Source organism: Ochotona curzoniae, unplaced genomic scaffold (genome assembly GCF_017591425.1).
Source record: "Ochotona curzoniae isolate NIBS_2020 unplaced genomic scaffold, NIBS_Ocur_1.0 contig_3520, whole genome shotgun sequence".
Classification (NCBI taxonomy): Eukaryota; Metazoa; Chordata; class Mammalia; order Lagomorpha; family Ochotonidae; genus Ochotona; species Ochotona curzoniae.
This window is the reverse complement of record NW_024465894.1, coordinates 20480884-20495176: the sequence shown is the minus strand read 5'-3', so window position 1 is coordinate 20495176 and position 14293 is coordinate 20480884. Positions and strand designations below refer to the sequence as shown.

The 14293-nt window shown below is 46.1% G+C and overlaps 1 protein-coding gene across 1 annotated transcript in view; it reads left to right on the top strand.

Annotated features, from left to right (window-relative positions):
• Positions 1–14293, top strand: part of CFAP61 (cilia and flagella associated protein 61) — a 188566-nt gene that overhangs the window by 95483 nt on the left and 78790 nt on the right. The gene's annotated exons all lie outside the window — the stretch shown is intronic.

Genomic DNA, 14293 nt, shown 5'->3' with positions numbered 1-14293 from the left:
AGCATCTTACAACCTTCCTTTATGTGTCTCTGGGTACATCTCTGATTCTCTCTCTCTCTCTCTCTCTCTCTCTCTCTCTCACACACACACACACACACACAAACACACACAGTCTCCCAGTGTGGTCCTGGGAAAGTGTACTAAGCATAGGCAACAGGTTCATCACTTCCCAGAATGCAATGGATGAGAACAACCTGATTCCCGGGTACCTTGTTGGTCCCCCATCCACAGACCAGGTTCTTGTCCTCAATCAGATGGCTCCTCTGGAAGCTTGCTCCTCATCCCCACCAGACCATTTTGTCCAGGTGTCCTGCTTTTTGCCCCCAACTTCAGAAGGTGTAGCTCTTTTTCCAGTAAGAAGGGAACCTCGGCCACTCTCCACCCCCATGTTGATGGGAAGTCCTACCTGTTCGTCACTCCCTGCTCCTCCCTGAACTGACTCTTGTGCCTCAGCTGCAGGCCCAGGATCCGGTCTACATCACTGGCCAGCAAGCTGGGAGATGGACACGAGATTGCTAGTGGTCATTCCAACCTGTGTGCTCTGTGCTGACCGCATGGTGGACCTCAGGGCTTTGCCTTGGAGGAGTGGGTACAGCCTTTGGAAAGGCAGGCCAATTCCTGCCACCTGCTGGTTGTATTCTAGTGGATGTGGGGAGCAGACAAGGATGCTCTGGCAGGAGTGGGGATGGGTCGGAAGTGACATCAAAAAGAAAACTAAACAGGTGTGAAGAATGGACAGGACTTCTCCCCAGGGGGGTTATTTAGAGACCACTGAACCCAGGGGGCAGATGAGGTGGTGTGCAGGGGCAGAGGAACCAACTGATGCCATGCCTTCCCCTGTCACCATCACAGACACTATGGGGTCCTGTGAGCCTGCTCCGTCACCCCACCCCCCAACGAACATAGCACTGGAGCTTTTAGCTTTTATCTCATATGATTTTGAAAGAATCTCATGCAGGATACCCCTCAGGTGCAATGAAAACATCTCAAGAGTGTGTTCTTCAAAGAAATCCTCCTCCCATTTTTTTTTTTTTGTTTGTTTTTGGTGATGCTGAGAGCAGGGCTAGAGCCATTGTGTGAGGGTGATACAAAAGGGTTCTGTTTTCTCCAAGAGAGGGGGTGGAGAGCAAGCCAATCAACTCGGGTATCTGACACACTTGGCAAAGGTCTACTCTTATACCTCCCTGGCCGTTGGCCTTCCAGGAATTCCTGGGGCCAACATTGTATCTGTTTAAGGGGGAAAAGGTATGACAAAGTAACTGCCATTTTGAAGGTTCTGCTTAACAGATGTGTGGAGTATAGAAATCTATGTATTATTGAGTAATTCTTTTTAATATGCCCAAGAATAAGCAATTTGTGAGGCTGTTTACATTCTCGCCATCTGGGTGCGTTCTGTCACCCATCTGTTTCATGTAATTATGTAATTATCAATATAAGGAAAGAATAGGTGATATAATTAACAAGAGCAACCCAGAGCCGCACTGAAGAGTTAAAAATGACATGCATCTGTTGAATGGCTCTTCGTGTCTTGCCCTTCATTGTTGGATGGTTGGATGTTTTTCTCACACATTCAGGAGGGTTTTTTGTGGTGTGCGGATCTGCCTGTCTTTGATTCCCTCCCTGACTCTGCCTCCTCCTCCTCCCCTCCCCTTTCTTGTGTGTGTGTGTGTGTGTGTGTGTGTGTGTGTGTGTGTGTGTGGCCCAACACACACGCACAATGATCATTTCCAGAAGATGCCACAGGATAGCTAGCATTCTGGGATATGCTGGACTTGTGACAGGTGGAATGTCAGGGTGAATGGGTGGCCCTTGCCTAGACAATTGGGTGGAAAGAGAGCGCTCGAGGAAATTTCCCATACTTGCTACTTGCATTTTCACATCAAGGCTCAAGCATGATGACGGCTTGGCATTTCCGAGGGTCTCTCTGTGTAATCCCACTACAGTTAGTCCATCGAGTTGTCCCTCTGTGTAAGGAGCTGAATGGGCAGCTGGCTCACAGCTTGACGCTTCCCCAGCTGCTCAGGTCAGGCAGCTTGGGCTCCTCTGCCCAGGCTCCTAAGATCCTTTGCCAGGTCACTCCGAACCAGCAGCTGATTTCTGGACCCCAAGCCCTGCTGTCAATCCTACCACTCCCCACCAAAGGAAGTTCTCCCAGACAACCCAGGAAGTCAGCATTGTAGATGCATGGCCTGACAGAACCTTGAGTTTCCACCTCAGCACACAAAAAGAATCCAGTTAATCTTAGGGGATGGTGTAAGACATCTACCATGTGGCACTGCACATCCCTGACTCCTGTGAGTTCAGTGGGCAGGCTCTCTCCCCAACAGGGATGGCCCCCATCCGGAATTCACTCCCCAGCCCCTCCTCTTCCAGGTTAAGGAGTAAAGGGGAGAGAGGAAGATCCACCTGTTGTCAAACCTTAGAGGCTTTCTAAGCAACAGTCCTCACCAAGGAATTAAGCCTCACTATTGAATCACTTCTTACGTTCTGCATATTATGTTATTTTTTCAAACATCACTGCTTGGCTTCTTCTAGGGTTCCCTCCTGCCCCCTCTTGCTTTGTGACAATTCTGCATGTTTCTTGGTTTTAGAACTGGGTCCTCATCGTGACCTCCAGTGCCAGGGCTTCTCTCTGGCAGGTTGTCCTCAAAAGCTTGAACTTCCCATCAGCCTCTTGCATGAGGCCCCTTCTGTGACGGCGACCACCAGCAGCCATACCTTCCGTGTTCCCGGGGCAGCAGCGAGCAAATGTTCTCATCTAGGCTTCCCTTTGTCCTTTTGACTCAAGCAGAATTCTTTAAAACACTTCTCCATAGAGCCAGGCGCCATCCCCAGTGTATCTGTATTTTGAATCGTGAGTTTTCTTGGATTTCTTTCTTACAGCGGTAGACAAACATATAGGAGAAAATGAGTGGCACGCTTTGGGAAAAGTGTTCTAAAGGAATATTAGAGGTAAATGTTTCTAGGTGCCTTGAGGGATTTTATTAGGTTTTTTTTACTTTGTTTCCTTAATCCCAAATTAAAGTTCCTTAATTACAACCATGACAGGCTAATCCATTAGGATTTTTTTCCCCCACAGGAAGAATACTCTTGATTCCTTAAGAACCTTTCTTTTGTTTGTTTCTGTAACAATGATTTCCCCCCCCAAGAATTGTTTTGGTTGTTTGCATGTATATTTACTTATTTCTGTAACAAAAGAACATACAGTGACATTCCCCAAGAGAAAATCATTATAAAAGAGCTATTTATGTTAAGTATCCACATTCAACTGAAAATATAAATTCGGAAAAAAAATCTTTGTGTTCCCTACTGCACCACGTTAAAAATCGTAAAAGCTTAAGCGACATGGCTTTCATTTAACCCTCAAAAGCAGCATTAATTTTTCAAGCAGTAACTGTTGCTTGAGATGATCCCGTGCCTGTGTGATAAATGTTTAATGATTTGGTGCTACATGCATGGCTGAAGATCCATTATTTATTGCACCTTTGCTTGCCTGGCAAAGGTGACAGTTTTACAGCTCCAGCAGCCGCGCAAACCGACGCCTGGTCCTAAATGTCCTCCGTGTAAATGTCAGTGGGCCCCGTGTGCTGCGGCCGTTACATCTTGTTTGGAAGGCTCCTGCCACACAGTTGGGGCAGGCGCCAGATGGTGTCATTAGCAGGAACGCTGAGACTGTTTACCGCCGACACGCGTGTGAGAAATGAAAAGTACGTGACCTATCTTTACTCTGAGGCACGATGACAGCGGCAACCGGGTGTTAATTACAGTGCAGCATGCCTGCCTCCTCCCATCCATCCACTCGAGGGGTTTTTTTGGGGGGCTTTTGGAAAACAGTTTGCATTTGAATATCCACAGAGCGAGCAGCACAGGGTGGGGTGTGTGTTTCCCAAGGTCTCTTGATTGATTCTGTGTTTGGAATCTCAGACGCCCTGAAAGTCACAGCTGCCACCATGTAGGTGTTAACCAGCATGAGCAATCACCCAGCTTCCCTGGGAGGCCTTCCAGGCACCCGAGGAACCGGGGAAGCGTTCTGTGTGCTCATTAACTACAGCAGTGTTATTCTTGTTGAGTTTTTCTATTTGATGCTGCTTTGGGGACCTTGAAGTTATATTTTAATGGCATTGATGTATTTTTAAAAATGATTTATTTGTATTTGAAAGGCAGAGTTACAGAGAGAAAATGAGAGAGAGGAATCTATCCATTGGTTCATTCTCTAAATGGTCTCACTGGCAGGAGCTGGGCAGGTCCAAAGCTAGGAGCCAGAAGTTTCTTCAGGATCTCCAACATGGGTGCAGGAGGCTAAGCACCTGGGCCACCCACCACTGCTTCCCCCAGGAGCATTAGCAGGTAGCAGGATCAGAAGCAGAGGCAGCCGGGATTTGAACCAGCATCCAATAGCTGGACTCAGAATCCCAACCATGGAGAGAATTGCAGATTCCATGGTCTGACCGTGGAGTGCATGTGTCAGAGCTGAGCCTCCTTGGTGGCTTAGATGGAACACTGGACAGCATATCCAGGTGCACATGAAGGATATGGCAGTACATCAGAGGACACCTGGTACCACAAAGGAGGATGGAGGACAGAGCAAATTGATCAACTATCCCAGCCAAATGTTGGCAGTGAGTATCTGGGCAAACAGAGACTCTAAGATGGACTATGTCAGCCAGTAGATTCTAGAGAGATTTCATTGTGCTTGAAGTGGCGATATTGGCAGAAATTCAGAACTGTTGAAACCTCTTGAGCAGGACCCTTGGAGCATGCTCTACATCAGGGACCCTGGGGTAGTGTCAGGTGGCTGGACCCAGGGTGTACAGGTGTTTGGGAGGCTGGGTGTGGCTTCTCTCCTTATCTTCCCCCTTCCCCCCAGATACAGGAAGGGAAAAAAGAGAATGTGGAAATGATGATCTCACCCATATTCCTATAACCCTTGACCCTTATCACCCTAATCAGCTATGTAAAAATCATCAAAAAATAAAAATAAAAACACACAAAGAAGAATTAGTAAATCCAAGACCCTCCTTTTTGCTGATCGGTGTGAAGTATCTGAGTGGTGGGTTAGCCTCCTCACTTTCTTCACCTGCATCTCTCACTTGTGTGTAGCAGCGGCCCCTCCCACCACTGGGGATTCAGCATTCTGTCCTGTAGAGGGCTGGGCTTCTCTCCTTCCCAGCGCCCTTTTGATTTCAAGCCTAAAAGAAGGTGGATTTGTTTCATTTCTCCCTCCAAGTCCTTCACCTGGGCCAAGAAGCTGTCCCATTGATTCTGACCAAATTCCTTTGAACTTTGTAGCACACTCTTTAGGAATTCTCAGAAGAGTTTATTCATTCCAAGCAATCATGGTGCATGACTTTTACAGAAGCAAAGGGAACTTCTTGGTGTGTAGAATTTTAAAGTCTGGTGGAAGAGAATGCACACATTGTCTGTATTGAGATGAAAGAGACACACCTAATTTCTTCAGAGATTTCGTTGGATGTCAGCAGAAAGAGAAAGCCTAGTTCCAAGCTCTGTTTAATGTCTGCAGGGGCACACTTAAAAATTAACGAACAGTCGCATAGATGCACTTGCTTACAGTACATACAGGTGGGCAATAAGAGGTAAGACTTGAATATCGATATGGGTGAAGCAACTATGGACAGAAATTCTCAGGAAAAAAAAAAGATAAGTTTTCTTCCAGTACTGTTAATGAATAGGAGGCCTAATTACCACTGATCAGAGCTGATCAGCCAGCTTTCTCCCCTGGAAGGAAGACAGTGTCATGGACTACTACATTTGGAGAGTTACTGGGCAATCTTGCCTTATGGGGAGTGGTGGTGTGGACACAAGTCACTGGCAGCTCTCAGCCAACCACAGCCCTGTGCCCAGCCCCTGCAGCTTTCCCCACCTACCTCTCCCGTGCCCCTCTCTGTATGGCCCAGGCCTCACTGTTCCTCCAGCTCCTTTCAGTCATGTGCTACCACGGCAGTGTCATCCTCCCAAGCCCTTGTCCCCAAGCGAAGAGAGAGGAATTGGAAGTTGAGCTCGGTTGCCAATAGCTAGCCATTTCATCAATGATACCCCCAGGATGAGCTCTACAGAGCAGCCCTAACCAGAGAGGTACAGAGTGGCAACCAGCAGATGGAGGGCCTGAGAGCTCCACACCCTGGCTCCTCCACGCTCCACACCACATGCTGCTGGCCATTCCTCGTGGCCTGTCCCTTTATCCTGTGCTGGCAATCCAGGAAGTAAGCCATTTTCTTGAATTTTGTGAGTCATTTGAGCAAGCTGTCAACTCCTAAGGGAGGAATCGTGGGGGTCTCTAACTTACATGTCAGAGTGCAGGTGGTACTGTTAACCTCTGAAGTAGGGGGCAGGTGGTAACAGTGCAGACGTGTGGGCTGTGTCCATGTGGGCAAGTGTCAGAATTTCATTGGCTTGTGGGATACCCAGCTGGTGTCAGAGAACTCACCAGTGATGTGAGAGAAATCACACACAGTTTGTGTGAGAAATGTTCTGTCTTTGAGAAGGAAGAGGAAACCAGAGTTGATTTTTTGTTGTTCCTTTTTAAACACTTTATATTTGATTCACAAAAGTCAATTTGTGTTCTTGGACGCCTGTAGGAAAATGCCGTCATTTGAGAAGGTTGCTGTTTTGTAAGGAAGATGGCCTTCTGTTCCTTTGGAGTATGTTCCTGTAGCTTTGAGGACCACACCCCCCTTGCGTGCCAGTCCTCATGGTTCTTTCCAGGGGCTGCAGAGGCTGGGAATGACTCGGCAGTGGGTTGTTAAATCAGTGTCTTGTTATTAAAGAGACCACTCTGTGCTTCTAGAATGATGCAAGGCAGCTCACTAGGGATCCTGTGAACCGTTTCTTCACCACACATTTGCTTCATTTCTTCCTTTCCCTGTGTGCTCAACCCTTCCCCAGCCCCACACCATTTTCTTTAGGTTGTGGTTGACCCTGATTTGAAAATGAGCCTTGGGGCCTGGAGCGATGATGGCTCAGTGGCTAAATCCTCGCCTTGCATGCACTGGGGTCTCATATAGGCACAGGTTCATGTCCTGGCTTTTCCACTTCCCATCCAGCTCCCTGCTTGTGGAAAAACAGTGTGAGAATGGTTCAAATCCTTGGTCTGGGGAAGCAGTGAGGATGGCTCAAAGACCCAGAAGTGACTCCTGGCTTCAGATTGGCTTGGCTGCAGCCATTGTGGCCATTTAGAGAGAGAGCAAGTGGATGGAAGATCTTTCTCTCTATCTATCCCTCTGTTTGCGATGTTGCCTTTCCAATAGAAATTATTTAAAAGAGAGGGAGAAGGGAAGGAAAGGGAAGGGGAGAGGAGGGGAGAGGAAGGGAGAGGAGGAGAGCGGAGGGGAGGGAAGGGAAGGGAAGGGAAGGGAAGGGAAGGGAAGGGAAGGGAAGGAAGGAAGGAAGGAAGGAAGGAAGAAGGAAGGAAAAATAACCCTGGAATGTCAGCCAGCTGGTGTGGGTGAGAATGTTGCAGAGGCCCCAAGGGCCCCTTCCCAACTGACACTCCTCAGGGCAGGAAAAGTGAGGCCTGGAGCCCTTACAGACTGTCTTGGCGCACACGTTAATATGCCCTAGACTGGGGACTAATGAATTTCGGCATCTCCAAAAGACAATAGCAGAGCTCCTTTGCCAGCATTGATGCATTGCATAAAAGCAATTGCATTTTGAAGGATTATATGAATTTCTTGTCTAAGGCTGTTATTTCATTGAAAAGAAGTGAATTAATCACCTTAACTTTTCAAATCCAAGACTTCATCAATTATAAGATGTACCTTTATTCTATGTATCATTAAGGGGGAAAATGTGGTCAATTAAATGGCAACACAATGTCTTAATGAGAGTACTGAACAGCATATGAATGAGTCATATAAGTCTAATGGCTTTGAAATTTCTTCATCTATTCAGAGAGGGGAGGCAATTTATGTTCCCTTCAATCGCATTGTTTGCTGGGTGATTGGAAAACATTTTTTTGCATGTGTCTCAGTAACACAATGTACCCGGGCTTCCTCTGCTGGTGGAGAGCTGACCCTTATTGGTTCCTGAAAAGCACTCAGTAGTTGCATTGCAAGAAAATAAAGAATTACAGTCTTATTCTCCCGATGACTGATATTTGTTTCACTAATACAAAATGTATACCCCGCTGGACCTTTCTGGGAAACCACAGTAAGCACCTCTTTTAATGCCAAATCATGCTGGAATCTTCGGGAAACAGATTGTCAGGAACAGCTAAACTCAGTGTTTATCATATATGTAATGCACATAATTCTCTGGAAGCAATGACATGACCAAGCAACCCAGATGCAGCCAAAATCAGTTGTGTCACTTGCAACTGCTGCCTGGCTAACCTTGGCTGTTAAGATACTGGGATGAGGCCTGGCGTGGTAGCCTAGCAGCTAAAGTCCTCTCCTTGCACATGCTGGGATCCCATCTGGGCTCCAGTTCTTGTCCTGGCAACCCCACTTCCCATCCAGCTCCCTGCTTGTGGCCTGGGAAAGCAGTCGAGGATGGCCCAAAGCCTCGGGACTCTTCACCTGCATGGGAGACCCGGAAGAGGCTCCTGGTCCAGCCATTGCAGCCACTTGGGGAGTGAATCAACGGACGGAAGATGGTCCTTTATGTCTCTCCTCCTCTCTGTATATCTGACTTTCCAATAAAAAAATATAGATCTTTAAACAAACAAACAAACCAAAAGGTGCTGGTGTGTAATTAACTTTAAGGCTTACTTCAGGAATGCTGATGTGAAAAAAATGCAATCTACAGTTGATGGATTTCTATCACTCCCTTCAACTTCCAAAACACTTTTTTTTTATTCTAATATGGATGTTTAAGAAGGAACTGGGAAAGCAGTGGAGTTCGGCCCAAACCCTTGGGACCCAGAAGAACTCCTGGCTTTTGGCTTCAAATTGGCACAGCACAGGTTGTTGCAGTCACTTAGGGAGTGACTCATCGGACAGAAGATATTTCTCTCTGTCTCTCTTCCTCTCTCTATATAAATATCTGACTTTGCAATAAAAATAAGTGTTTAGAAAAAAAAATAAACGTTCACCAGTACATGTCATACAGTATCTACAATTTCAGCTTTTAAAAATGTTTGCAAAATAATGATAATGGCCAGATGTAGAAGGAGTTGGGATAGATGGAATTGGAAACATAAACATAAGAAATTAGGCTAAAGAAAAGGGCTAGAGGAACTGTGGCCAAGATGAGTTACCTCGCCCATCCCATAGCCTTTTTCCTATCCACCTTGGTAATGGGACCTCAGTTTCATCTCAGGTAGCCATGCACCTAGCTAGAATTCTGGCAAAGCTAACGAAAAGGACTAACTCAGTCAGGACAAAAGTCTCTTTTTCTCTTCCCCCAGCCCCTTCCCTCTCTCCTACCCCATGCCTTCTCCTTGCTGGCACCTGGAGTGGAAATAAGATGTCTGACTCTCCAGGAGTCATCCTTAACCATCCTTGCAGAGGGAAGCCATAGAAAGTTGGACAGGCACAAGCAGCAGGAGTCTGTTACGTGCAGGTTCATAGCACTGCGCCAGCATAGCACCAGATTTACTATTGTGAAAGTGACATACTATCTTATATCTTGGCCCAGCTGCTGGTGGATGGGCATTTCCATCATCAACAGCTTGGCCCTGCCACAAGGGAGCCAAGAATCCTCTCTGCTCAGCTACCATTCCATCTGAGGAAATGCAGCTGCTCTTTGCCTGGGATACTATGAAGGAATTAAAGGCATGCTGCTTCCTTAAAGATATAACTATCCTTCATGGGAAGTACAATCAGTAATTTTGCAGAGGCAAACTAAGTGATTCATTCAAGCCATAAACCCTTGAGGCATGCCTACAGTGTGCCTGTGCAGGGATGCACAATGACCAAAGCCTCCTCTTGCCCCCACGTTGCATCTGCCCTTCCCAGCATTCGAACGAAGCCAGCGAAAGTTGTGGGTCCTCCCCACCCTCAGGTGACACCAAAGACAGAGCCATCAGCCATTACCTGGAAGCCAAATCAAGTCCAGCCAAGTCTTAGAGCCACAGTGTTGCTAGGAGCCCTCCTCACCCCATCGCCCAACCAAGAGGAAAGTTACAGAGAATCCTTCAAGCAAACAAGACCAAGCCACAGAGTTATTGTAGCCAGACTCAGTAATGTTTTTATCATACTTTCAACCCTTTTAATGGCTGCAACCGACTTTTTGAAATTACATTGTGTATCCCTGGAAGATATTTTTCATAACTGAGTTCTGTTTTTTTTTTTAAACATTTCTACCTCCCTACCCTTCATGCAATTGGTAAATAGTGCCAAGATTTTGCCAAATAGGTCAATTTGTGAAAACTTGGAAGCCTACCCTGGTTGGTATTTTTGGCCCTGTCCATCGTTTCTTCCCCTCCAACTAGGAGCACAGAGGGCTTCTCAGAGAGAAAGGAGAGAATGGCAATGCAGAAGGAAAAAGTTACATGCAGAAAGCCGAAGCAGGCTTATTAAGGGCTTTGGAAATGTTATTCCTAATGGGTTAGATTTCTCCATCTTCCATCTCCTTACATGGATGGAGCTCCCTTTGAAGTCTTTGGAAGCTTTGTGTAAGAAAAAAAAAAAGTGTATGTACATGGGTGTGAGCTGAAAATTGAGCTCATTGTTTTGGCCTTTTAAAATGTGTTTTTCAAAGATTTGCCTTTCATACTGCAGATGGGAGAGAGGATGTACAATTTTGCCTCATGTAACATCTTTTGCCTGAAAAGCTCACAGTATTTGTAGACTTTTTTTCCCCCCCTAAATGAATGGTCTCCATGTTTGCCTGCTGAGGAAGGTAGAAGTCTGTGTAATTTACTTGTATTTTACACCTGAGGAAACTGATATTTAAGGAAAAAGGGGCTCAACATCCTAAGCAGAAGCAGAATTAGGAAAACAAGGGCAAATTTTGGCACCAGGCTGATGACACCCACTGTGATGAACCCAGAGGCTGAAGGTGATCTCCCAAATACAGGCTGACATGAGAAACACATCTACCATAGTTATTCCCAAGTCCCATTTTAGCATGGACCTTGCATTTGCTATGCAGGGACTTTTGTACTTCTTTGACCTTTTTTTTTAAATGGATTGTGCTGTTTGTAGTTTTAGTCCACTTCTGAATTTGGATCTGTTCTTGAAATTGCGTTTCAGTTGTAGACATTCAAAGTCACATTAAGTACCAAAGAGAAACCAAACCAGTTGTAAAGCCACATTCATGTCTGTGTGTAACAGTTGAAATTATATTTTGAATGACTTTTTATGTACTCAGAAGACAAATATAAAATCAAAGCTATGTATTTAAGGTCTCTTTGTAAGGGTGTGACTGAAGGTATAAAGTCAACTGAACATGTACATCAAAATAATTTTTTTCTACAAAGATCGAATTTAGTCCTAGGTAATTCTATTTAAATTGTTTGTTTAAACTCTTAAGCAATTGAAAAAGGACCAACAAAACCACTTTTGAAGAGTAAAAATTATGTCAACACCCTTTAAAGAGATTCCATTATGTCACGTTAATGCACCTACTTGTTCTTTTACTGTTCCTTGAATGTTTCAAAGTGTATGGCCGAATTGTTCAAATAAAACAAATCAGATGCTTAAAAGAAGAAGATTGGGCCGGTATTGTGGTGTATTGAGTTAAGCTGCAGTTTGCAGCCGCAGCAGCAAACATCCCACCTGGGTTCTGGTTCGAGTCCTGTCTGCTCCACTTCCAGTAGCCTGCTAATGCACTCGGGAAATACAGTGGGAGGTAGCCCAAGTGCTTGAGCCCTTGACACTGACATGAGCGACCACATCGGAGCCAGATGCTGTTCCTGGTACCTGGCTTCAGCCCGACCACCCTGGTGGTTGTAGTCATTTGGGGAGCGAACCAGCAGAGAGAAATTTGTCACTGTTAACTCTGCTTTTCAAATATACTTCATCTTTTAGAAAAACAACTTTAAAAAAGAAGTAATTCCTGACTTCAGGGAGCAGTGCAGTTGGAAAGTAGCCACTAGTTGCAGACCACTTGAGGGACTCCAAGTTTTCAGGACTGCTGGCTGCTACCAGAGCTGCCAATACTCGGCATGCCAGGTGGGCTGCTCTGTTGGAGAAGCTTCAAGCTTCTCAGTGACAACCGAGGTTGCGCCTTCTACAGCTGCTGGGGCCTGGTACCTGTCACCTCATCTCAGCTTTTCACTTCCCCTGACTCCTCATTTCCAGTTCACACACACTGGCCTCAGGGCTCAGCACCACAGTCTCCTTCCGGCAGGGTGGGGGGAGTTCAGGCCTGTGTCTGGGATGCACCATAGACCTCAATATCAATTTGTGTGGCAGGGGCCATTTCTTTTAGCCTTAAAAGGTCAACGTAGATGCCAGAATCTGTTGTTTTCTTCCATTGTTGCTGGAGGTACATGCTCATATCTACATGGAAAACCAATGTCCATTGTGCCAAAGTGATGCTAGCAAATAGGAAAGTAGAATCCAGTGTCTTGAAAGGCTGTGGAGTGAGGATCTGGTATACCATCGTGTCATCAGTCGTGTGGTGTGGGTGACTAGTTCATAGTCCCCACTGTTGGATCTTAGAAATAACTTACTGTTGCAAGGAATGTTGGATTTCTACCTAATTGTTTATTTGAAAGAGCTAGAGAGAGAGATCTTGCATCCACTGATTTCCTCTCCAGCTGGCTGCAGTGGTCTGAACTGTGCCTGAAAGAAGCCAGGAGGTAGGAGCTTCGTGCAGGTCTCTTAAGGGGGTGCCAGGGACCCAACACTTGGGACATGTTGTGTTGCTTTGCCCAGGCTGTAAGGAGCTGGATGTGATGTGGAGCAGCCAGGACCTAAACTGGTGGTGTCCTGCTGACTTTGCTCTATCCATTGCATCACAGTGTTGGGCTTCAACATATTTAATTTATGTCTATAAAATATGAGTCAATAATAAGGGCTTTTAGTTTTCACTTTATGACTAAGGAAATAGACCCAAACCAGGATCTCCCCTACACGGGGCATTTGGGGTTAGTTAGTTGTTCGGAGCCAAACGGGACAAACTGACGTGACCCAGGGAGTCCTCCATACCCATGCTTCTTTCCTGTGAAAGCTGTCATTTGAAGGAAGGAAATTTTCTGCTTTCATTAAAGTTGACCTGCACTTGCAGCTCAGGGATGAAACTTTTCTAAAGCAACAGGCGTGGTCTTCATTTACTATTGTCCTGAATGGGTTTGGCCAGCTGGGAAGATTTCTATTCAAGGCATTTGAAAACTAGCTATGTTAACAAAAGCAAAAAAAAAAGGGGGGGGGGGAAGGGGTTCCCCCCAGGTCAGATTTCATCATACCTGTGGATAGATGTATTTTTAATGAAAACATGGACAGAAAACTGGGTTTCCTGTGAATCAATATGCCAGCTGACCACCCTCCCAAGACCTTCCCGCGTCACTAGCGCCTATGGCTAACTGTTGACACTAGGAGGCCACTTTGTGTATTTAATAGAAAGGTGATTTCTTTGGAGGCCTGACAGCTGTTGGTGTCAAAGCCATTGTGTAGGAAACAAAAGCCGGCCCATTCTGTTTCCCGGCTGCCTTTGTATCATGGTTTCTGAGCCCTCTCAGAATGAGGTAGGTTCTTTCCCCTCCAGTTGCTTTCCTGTCCATGATGTAGTTGACCCTTCCAACAGTGGAGGGGAATGCCTAGTGGAAGGAATCTCGGGAAGGAATCCTGGTAAGATGTTTGCATCTTCTGTGTGTTAGATCTGTGATTCGATGATTTCTTTAATGCTGTATCCTCAGAATCAGGCTTTCACCATCTAAGTCCCAGGCTGGCCTGGAGGGAATTTGCTGGGGGCTTGTTAGGCTTAGAAATGAAGCAGGGTCCAGCACAAAGTGGCACCTGCGTGCGACCAGTATGAACTAGAACTCTTGGCTCAGTTCTCCATTGACCTTTTGAAACAGACTGGCCTAAGTAATTGAGGGGACACTTTAAGGCTGCCTCATTCATCCCTGCTTTCCTCCCTCCCTGGGATGGGCCCTTTGCTGAAGGACAAAAGGTACCTTCTCCTTGGAGTAAGTGGAGTACCGTATCTTCTCGACCTGGATTCTACTGCATGACTGACTGATTGTGGACAGCGGGCAGAAAGAACTGCTTGTGTTAGCTTACCCTGCTCACACTGTTAACATTGCCGTGAGAAGAAAAGGCCCTGGCGCTCTGAATCTTGAGATGAACATATAGAGGAAATGTGGAACATATATACAATGGACTGTTATTTGGCCATGAAAAAGGATGCAATCCTGTCATTTGCAGTAAATGGATGGAACTGGGGG